This window comes from Crocuta crocuta, unplaced genomic scaffold, assembly GCF_008692635.1.
Source record: "Crocuta crocuta isolate KB4526 unplaced genomic scaffold, BGI_CrCroc_1.0 scaffold779, whole genome shotgun sequence".
Lineage (NCBI taxonomy): Eukaryota > Metazoa > Chordata > Mammalia > Carnivora > Hyaenidae > Crocuta > Crocuta crocuta.
Window position 1 is genome coordinate 69,682 of NW_027531185.1, and position 10,076 is coordinate 79,757.

Here is a 10,076-nt window from a genome sequence, read left to right on the forward strand (position 1 = left end):
TCTTTTGTGGGGGTATGTGTGGCTATAGGAAACCAGAATTTTGGCTCTTTGGTGATAAATGATTGGTTTTTCTTCCCCCTAAGGATGGAGCGTTAATACAATTTTGTTTCCTCCATGAGTAAAATAATTTAAAAGCAAATTTCTTTTTTTTAATGTATTTTTTTTTTATTTGAGAGAGAGAAAGAGCATGAGTGGGGGAAGGGCAGAGACAGAGAGAGACATAGAATCGAGGCAGTTTCCAGGCTCTGAGCTGCCAGCACAGAGCCTAAAGCGGGGCACAAATGCATGAACCGTCATATCATGATCTAAGCCGAAGTTGGACGCTTAACCGAATGAGCCACCCAGGTGCCCCAAAAGCCAATTTCTTAAAGCAAAAATTTCTAAATGTTAGGTGGTGTTGTGCCTATGACCATTTGATTTGGGGATCTTATCCAAATCATTTTAAGTTAAAGTGACGATGACTTCAAATTAATTTTGGTTTGAGAATTTCACACTAACTATAGATAAAAGTATAAACATCTAGGGATACCACCCTAGATGATACGATGTCAGAGTGATCAAGATGCCATCAAGAGAATGTTGTTCCTTATATAAATACAATGATCTCAGCTCCAGTCATTTATAATAGAGTCACTTTATAAAAATATGGGAGAGGAGACTGTCTAATAAAGGTTTTATCTGGGTAGCTTTAATAAAGAAAGATAAGAAGGTAAAAGTGGGAAGTATTTTTCAAAAATACAACAAAAAAAGGAAAACTAACAATTTCCCTTGGTGTCTTTCTCTTATTATGTGATACCTTAATAGTGAATTTCCATTAGGACACAGAGTCTCAGGAGCAAGGAATGAATGAAGGTGGTAGTGGTAGAAGAAAACAAAAATAAGGAACGATAAGAGATCTGCAAATAAGGTTTAGAACTAGACCAAGGTACTAGCAGAGAGGAAGGACAAAAAGGAATATAAACTTTCTTTTGGTCTTATCTCATTATCTTATTCTCAGCTCAAAAAATGTCTCTTACACTCACCTCTCCCTTTCTCGCTAGCTCATTACTTGTCCCTATCATATCTTTCTACTGATACCTAATCAAGATGTATTATAGAAGAGTCTCCCTATAGACTCTGGCAGGTCAGTGTTAGTCTGGTTTTTGAAAGGAAAGTTCAATGCAGTTGACAGATGATATGCAATTAAAGTCTAAAGCCTCAACTCTCATTGGCTTAAATCTTAGGCCTGATAATCACTCATCATCATAACCTTTTTAGTCAGAGGGCACTAAAGCTAACTGATGCATCAGGCAAAGAACTCCAAACCATGCTGCTTTATGGAAATTTGCCTAATGTACCTCAAATATCAGGTTGGTTTCAGTACTCACAAGTACCATAACCAGTGAAGCCTCTCTATTACTAGGTCCAAATATAACATATCTAGCCACTAATTGATTTCATTTAGTGAGGTTTTTTAAATGTTTAATAATTTACTTTCATTATACTGCCAGAGTCGAGGTCACATAAGGGAGCAGCTGCAGCATTCTGTAGGCATAATTCATAGCTTTCCATTCAATCTAGATACTTCAGTCGCACTGTCATATTCTCAAACTGATAAATTTGATTATCTTTTGAAAGCATACCACTTGCTCCCTTCAGAAAACATTTTTTTTATTCACCAATAAACATTTCATCAGAGACGTTTGATTGCCCACCAAATGTATGCTCCTATAATAGACACTTAGACACAAAAACAAAAACACAGAAAGCAAATTCCTCTCCTTCTCAAAGGTCATCAGAGCCATAAGATGCTATTATCACAGATATATTTTCCATAGGCCAGAGCAAATCCAAAATCATTCCCATTTTTCTGGGCATAGTAGCTATGCAAATATTTCTAGCTAACAATAAAAGTAGATTCTTTGTGGCACAAAAACAGACACTCAAATAGAACAGAGAACCCAGAAATGGACCTACAAACGTATGGCCAACTAATCTTTGATAAAGCAAGAAACAATATCCAACGGAATAAAGACAGTCTCTTCAGCAAGTGGTGATGGGAAAACTGGGCAGAAACAAGCAGAAAAATGAACCTAGACCACTTTCTTATACCATACCCAAAAATAAACTCAAAATGGATGAAAGACCTAAATGTAAGACAGGAAGCCATCAAAATCCCTGAGGAGAAAGCAGGACAAAAACCTCCTTGACCTGAGCTGCAGCAACTTCTTACTCAACACATCCTGAGATGCAACGGAAACAAAAGCAAAAATGAACTCTTGGGAGGTAATCAAAATAAAAAGCTTCTGCACAGTGAAGGAAACAATCAGCAAAACTAAAACAAAAAAAAAGGAATGGGAGAAGATACTTGCAAATGACATATCAGATAAAAGGTTGGTATATAAAATCTATATAGAACTTCTCAAACTCAACACCCAAAAAACAAATAATCCAATGAAGAAATGGGCAAAAGACATGAATANCGAAGGGGCAAATGCACCCCAGTGTTTATAGAAGCACTACCGACAATAGCCCAAGCATGGAAAGAGCCCAAATGTCCATCGATGGATGAATGGAGAAAGAATATGTGGTGTGTATATATATACACAATGGAGTATTACTCAGCAATAAAAAGAATGAAATCTTGCCATTTGCAACTACACGGATGGAACTAGAAGGTATTATGTTAAGTGAAATTAGTCAGAAAAAGACAAATATCATATGACTTCAATCATATGAGGACTTTAAGATCCAAGCAGATGAACATAAGGGAAGGGAAGCAAAAATAATATATAAATGGGTGGGGGGCCAAAACATAAGAGGCTTAAATATGGAGAACAAACAGAGGGTTGCTGGAGGGATTGTGGGAGGGGGGATGGGCTAAATGGGTAAGGAGGATTAAGGAATCTACTCTTGAAATCAGGAGTTAAATTGTATGCTAATTAATTTGGATGTAAACTTAAGAAATAAATAAATAAAAATAAAAGTAGTTTCTTTGTCCCAAAGTACCTATGCAAAGGATAAACACTTTTCCTTCCTAACACCATGAAGAATAAAATCTTACCTATCAACATCTGACAGGACAGGCACTTTAGTTATGGACCTTGCTGAGTTCTAATCATAACAACTTTTATTAATTTCATACTTCAGTAGAATATAAAGGGAAATCACCTTTCCTCTTGCTTCTTTATTATTTCCACTCAGTTCAGTTTGCTTAATGAATGTATGGATTAGTTATTGACTGTTCATCACCTTTAAAATTAATTTGAAAAGTAGATTTGGAAAAAACATCACTTGTGTTTGGAGATAGACTGGGTGCTCATGAAGCCCAGACTGTCTACAGTTCACACATCTGAATTACGCACACACTGTACCAAGTGTCACAAAATGTTTTATTCAGCCAGCTGGAGACACAGATTTCACACTGAGGAGTGCAGTGCTTCCTATAGGAACAATGCCCCTGTGGATAGTCAATAAATCTTTATGAAAAGCCTTCCTTACAGAGGGAAAAAGGGAGAGACAAGTGAACCAGGGGAGGGCTGGTTGAAAACTTCCGTGGCTGTTTCAGGAGGGAAGACTTATTGGAAACAAAAGGGAATGCCTGTAACCTTTCTAGCAGAGGTCATTGGGGACTGTGAGAAGTGGCCAGAAATCATTCTGGAGTAAAGGGGATTGGGCAGTAATTTCAAGACCTTGGCAACTAGATTGCTGTGCACCAAAAATATACAGCCTCCTGTGTGTATTTCCCTGTTGCCACCAATAGCATCTGCTTTTAAAAGGGTCAGGAGTTATATAGTAAATATACCTAGGTAACTTATCCAATACCTTCAACTGTCCAGAATTAGCCAGTAACCTAGAGGGCAGCCAATAATATACATTCTAAGAATGATCAAGCATTAAGCCACATATCCTTTGCTCACAAAAATATACTATAAGGTAACATTAGGGTTAGGTTCTCTTAAGACGATTGCCTATGTGTTCAATGTATAGTCACTCTTAAAATTGCATCTAAAAATAACAGTCAAAACTGAATAGGAATGGGGAACAGCCAAACACACCAAGTAGTAACAGCTGACATCAGTGGAAGAGATTAAAGAAATATAAAAAGGAGATATGAAATTAAAAAATCATAGCACTCAGGGGACATTTAGTGGGGGGGGAAACAGTCCTATTCATATCAAATGTCCCCAGTGCAACAATTAGAGTAGGGCAAAGCAAAAACTTGAGGTTCATAATGTTGGCAAAACTCTAACCTTGTCCTGATTTTGTCATCCTACTGGATCCTACTTTACACTAATAGCTACAAGCAGAAGGCCTTTTGAGGTGCTGTCAGACAGTGAGGGGAAAAAAACAAGGCATTTACTGGTCATAGGGCTTTAGATGTACCAGATAATCAAGTTTCAGATTTTTTTTTTTTGTCTGTAAATGTGGGTACTTACTACTTCCCTCACAGGATTGTTATAATAACAAAATAAGATATCATATGTAAAATACTTCATGAAATATAAATTGTTAAGCAGTGGTAGTTTTCCATTTACTTTGTTCTGCTTACTCCAAAATAGAACTATAAGACTCCATAGTGGTTATCTTACCCTTTTCATAACTTTCTGTGCTTTCTCATTTAACACATCCCTCCTCCTCTTATATTTGTGAGGGATTATGATACCATCATTCCAGGAAGAACTGAACCCAACAGGCATCTTTGATTCTTCCCTTTCCATTCATATCTAAGTAGTGACCTTGGCCATCTTTTTAACCACCCCCTATAGCTTTCCTTTCCCTTCCATTCACTCTGATGCATCCTTTCCATACCCTCAGAGCTCATCTCTAACTGGTTTTCTTGTATCTAGTTTCCCCTATTCATTTAAACTTTCTTATAGGTGCTCTAAAGACAGGTTTGTGTAGGTCATCCCCTGGATCAAAAGGCTTCCCAGTGCCTTCAGGGTAAAATCCAAACTCACCAAACTGTAATTCATAAAAACCCATGGGAAGAATTTTTCAGAGGTCTCAAGAAAATCTGTGCTTGCTTCTTTTGAGAAATTCGTTCGTTTTGACGTCATGGATCTGTGCAGATCTTACAGTGACTATTTCCCTCTTCATCTGCTAAGACACACAGAGCCAATTTAGATTATAACTATAAAGTCCCCAACGCTGTGTACTGCATTAACACCTTACTGGGGCACCTAGGTGGCCCAGTCAGTTGAGTGTCCAAGTTTTGATTTCAGCTCAGGTCATGATCCCAGGGTCAGGGGATTGAGCCCCATGTCAGGCTCCACACTGAGCACGGAGCCAACTTGAGATTCATTCTCTCTCTGTCTCTCTGTCTCTCTGTCTCTGTCTCTCTCTCCTTCTCCCTCTGCCCCTTTTCCCTGCTCACTCTCTTATTCTGAAAAAAAGTCCTTACTGTGGCCTCATTTCAGTTTCTTACATTTATTTTCCCTTCACATTCATTTCTTTGTCAATTTGTTCATCCTGTCATTGTATTAGTTTCTCAGTAAGCCAGCTCGAATCCTGTTAGAATGGGGTAGAGTATAAAATGATACTGTGAGCCTTAAAAAAACTACATGAACATATGAACAAAGGTGGGAAAAAAAGACTGGGTAGCAAGTGAGGGAGCAGGAATGAGGATTAGAATGATCTTCACTGATGTAAAGGTATCAGTTCAATTGTAAGAAAACTGGAGAGAACCCTTTGGGGAACATTTACTATGAGTATTTGTAATAAACTAACAGGGAGACAAATGAAGCATTTACAGTAAGAAATCTGTTCTTGACAACATTTCTGAAAATAACTTCTACTGCTAACCTTTTGTCATAAAATATATTACCAAACAAAAATGTAACGAAGTCAAAGCTAAGCAGAATGTGATAATGACTTACATTTGTACTGCTTTGCTGCTCACAAAACCCTTTCACATACAGTTATCTCAATGGAACCATTTTGGACTATTCTTTGTTGTAGAAGTCATTCACATTGGCAAGAAGCTGTTTCAAGCAGCATTCTCCATATCTGGGTCTTTAAAGATGTGGTATATGCTGTAATAGAAAGTCGTATGGTATGTTGTTTGTCCCCTCTCTCTAAATCCTTCTCTACTGGCATTTCATCTTGTTCTTTAAATCACCAAGCTTTACCACGCCAATGTTAGTCTGATCTCTTTACCCATTCTTATTTTGAGCCTCTTTTCAGACACAGGATCCAATCCTCCCTTCCTTCTCCTCATCTCCCAGCCCCCAAAGAATAGCTTTCCACTTTTTTGCACGCCCAGACCACTCCCTCTCAAACCTCTACCTTTCTAAGAAGGCATTTATTTTTTAAGCATTTCAGCTCTGAAGACCACCCACTATGGGGCTCACTTATTGTTCTCATTCTATATCGCACTGCACCAACTTGTATCTTTAGATTGTAAGCTCCGCAGTGAAAGGATTTTCTTCTTTGTTTAGTGCAATCAACCTATTGTAAAGTACTGTGTATACTTACAGACTATCACTAATGCGGTTCTTCCTGGGTTTCACTGGAATTATCTACTTAGTCATGTGATTTCACTTGGGCATCATTTTTCTTCCCCTGAATTATTTGGGGCCTTCTTCCAGATTTTTTTAAAGTAAAAAATTAGCACTTTCTGCTTGCAGGAGTGCCGTCAGCTACACATTTAAATGTACATGCTTCATCCTGCTTTATTCTATTTCTTACAGATAATAATATCAAATTAAGTACCTTCCAAGAGTCTGCTACAAAGGTAAAACACAAAGCCATTTTCCTTCTGGCTAATCTACAGATAATCTTATTCACTTCTGCTGTACAGAAAAAATGACAACGGTCCACCTGGAATTGAATATATTCCAGCTATCATTAGTTACAATGCTGTATCAGGGGAACAATGCTGGCTAAAAAAAAGTCACTGATTTCCCCAAAACAAGCAGAAGGGAAAGATACTTAAAGATACAGAGTTACANATTCCATTTTTTCAATTAATGCAAATATATAATGACTTGAAGTAAACTTTAAAAATCAAAATGATCAGAGGACAAATAGATCAGATGGTACATAAATTGTTGTGTGGAACCAAGAGTCAGATATAATCCCAAATTCCCTTCAGCAATTAATTTCATCAGTATCAACATAGAAAGAGGTCTCTACTTTTTCTGTGGGTGACAAATTTGTCTCAAACATTTGCTCAAAAAATACTTGCTCAATATAAATGCTGTTCCTAGGTCTAAGCAACAGTTAAAAAGCCTAAATGTGGGGGCGCCTGGGTGGCTTAGTCGGTTAAGCATCCAACTTTCGCTTAGGTCATGATCTCGCGGTTCGTGGGTTCGAGCCCCGCGTCGGGCTCTGTGCTGACTGCCAGCTCAGAGCCTGGAGCNCTAAAATTATAGGAGTAATATTTTGGAACTGAATCTTCTTTCTCTGGGAAAATCTAGTCCATGTCATTGGAGCTTTTAATACAAGGTCCTTATTTCATCCAATTCATGGGCAATAGTTTACTCTCCACAGCACTGGAGTTTTTGGCTTATGCTCAATTTACTGGATGAATCACAATGCCTAATCATTACTCTTTGTGTATACAGATGGAGATGGACACTTTTTAAACATCGTACCTGACATTTGCAAGTAAAGTTCCAAAGAAGAGCATATAGCAGTAGAACTAGAAGTATATAAACATGAATTATTTTAGCATCTAAAGGACGTGTCAGTATAAACCTTACTTCTGAGAGATATACAACAAAAACGCAAATATTTTGCTTGAGAATGATGGTTCCATAACCAAAAGATGTGATTAAGTTAGTATCTGTAGCCACATAAAGAGTTTATCCCATAGAGAGACTGAGCCCATATGGAGATCCTTGCACAAAGATCTATCAAATCCTGGCAGTGAAAACATATCAGGACAGGTGTAGATTCTATCTTCAATGCCCCTTAGTGAGCATTTCAGAGGTGTGTGGCTAATAGAAAATAAAATATGATGTAACAGGTGAAGTTTAGATGATTAAAATTTGGATTATTAAAATGATATCTTGATACCTTATCTATAATGGCTTTATTATGAAATTTCAGCTTTCTGGTTGTAATGCTTTGCAGTGCCCCTCCAAGCAGAATTAAATGTGTAAGATTTTCTTCCTCATGGACAGGTTTCTGTTAAGCAGCTAACACAGTATCTGCTGGGATGAAGTGAGAATATCTTTTCAGTTATAAGGGAAGATCTATAGACTACAATAAGTCAAATGTATACCAGATGATAACCTTTTACCTCCTAAAAGAGATTCTTTAGATTAACATGATTTAACCTTGAATTCTCAGGATCACACAATCAATACAATTGATGAAAGAGAGACTTCATGTTCAACTTTGGAATTAAGTTGGCTAAATAAATGTTAACTGTGAGCTATCACACATGACCAACAAAGTTTGGTCAGCACTCTCTTTAATAAATTATTTGCAGCATACCCTTTAATTACTAAGGAGACATAGCTTGACTGGTTCCTTCTGAGTTCAACAGCATCTACCAGGACTTTCTCATGGGCTACAATCAGAAAAATTAGAAAATCAAAAAGACCAGAAGACTCACAAATACTGGGAAAGAGGGGACTCATGTTAAATGCAAGTAAGAGTTCATTACCAATTGTTCTCCCCTCAACTAAACCTCCCATTCCTCTGGTTTGAGTGTGAGTTTTTAAAATAATTGGTGGATTGCTAGAAATCACATTCTTAATCCATAGGACCAGAAAATAAGATAGCTCACTTCATGCTGTTAATGGCAAATGAGCACATGATCACAACCTAGCAGTAACTAGGAAAGGTTACAAAGGAAACATCCCACATCTCTTCTAGAGTTTTGTACTCTTCTTCCCTACACAAAGCAGACATAAAACCAGATATTTGTATTATAAACAAGCTCTTACAAAATCAGGGCCCCAAAAAACCATTTTCTTCTATAGGTTTACTTGTAGTAATGTAGTCCACTATAGTCAGTGCAAACAGAGCACCATTACTATAGAGCTTCCAGGAGGGTATGGAAATATCTTTGTTTTTGTAATGGGATTTTACTTGAATAAAAGGAAAGATGTCCTGACAGTGAAAGTCCTAAACACAGAAATGACTTAGAAGGAGGTTACAAAATTACATTCCCAAGAGCCTTTTATTTATTTTAAAGGAATATAAAACTAATTATTGATCACCGTTTACCAGTAAAGTAAACAATATATAGTTGGGTAACACTATGATTACTCCAAAGTTAGTGTTTTTCCTGGTTTCTGTTGAACCAGAAACTCAAATACTGAGAAGATTGAGCCTACACGTAAGGAAGAAGTTGGGGTAAAGAAAAAACATGCAAGTCAAAGAATTTAGAATACAGAAGTTTGTTCACCCATTTATTCCAGCAGGTCCTAAACTGCCAACATCTCTAACCATTTGATTATGACTAGGTTTCCATGAACAAAGTCTTAGACATTCCATGATCTTTTAGTCAATACAGCACAGAAATTTCAACCTCTTGAAAAGGAAGTTTCAGTAGAAGGAACCTTTAAATGTCCATTTAACTAACTTTCACTTACCTAATTAAAACATAGCAGGACTTGTCTAGTTTTCTCATATGCGTGGGGAGGTTGTTGGTAGTGATAAAATTATCCTTTCAGGGATCTTGCAAATAATCTTGCATTTATACGACTCTAGATATGGAAATGGATTCTGATATGGCTGCTTTTAGATTGTTCAATTTAAATTGTTTACAATATATTTAAGTTGTCTAATTAATTACAAAATTTGAAAAGTTAAGGCTTCAGGAAAAATTTCAATTTAACTTTAAGTGATTTATTTCTTAGGTTGCTGAAAATGATGGCATCCCAGAAACATGGGCTTATCCATAATTATGAAATGCTGCTTTTGTTTTGGTGAATGTCGAAAGAAGGAAAGAAGGAAGGAAGGAAGGAAGGAAGGAAGGAAGGAAGGAAAGAAAAGGAAACGATTTATGGGGCGCCTGGGTGGCTTAGTCGGTTGAGCGTCCGACTTTCGCTTAGGTCATGATCTCGCGGTTCGTGGGTTCGAGCCCCGCGTCGGGCTCTGTGCTGACTGCCAGCTCAGAGCCTGGAGCCTGTTTCAGT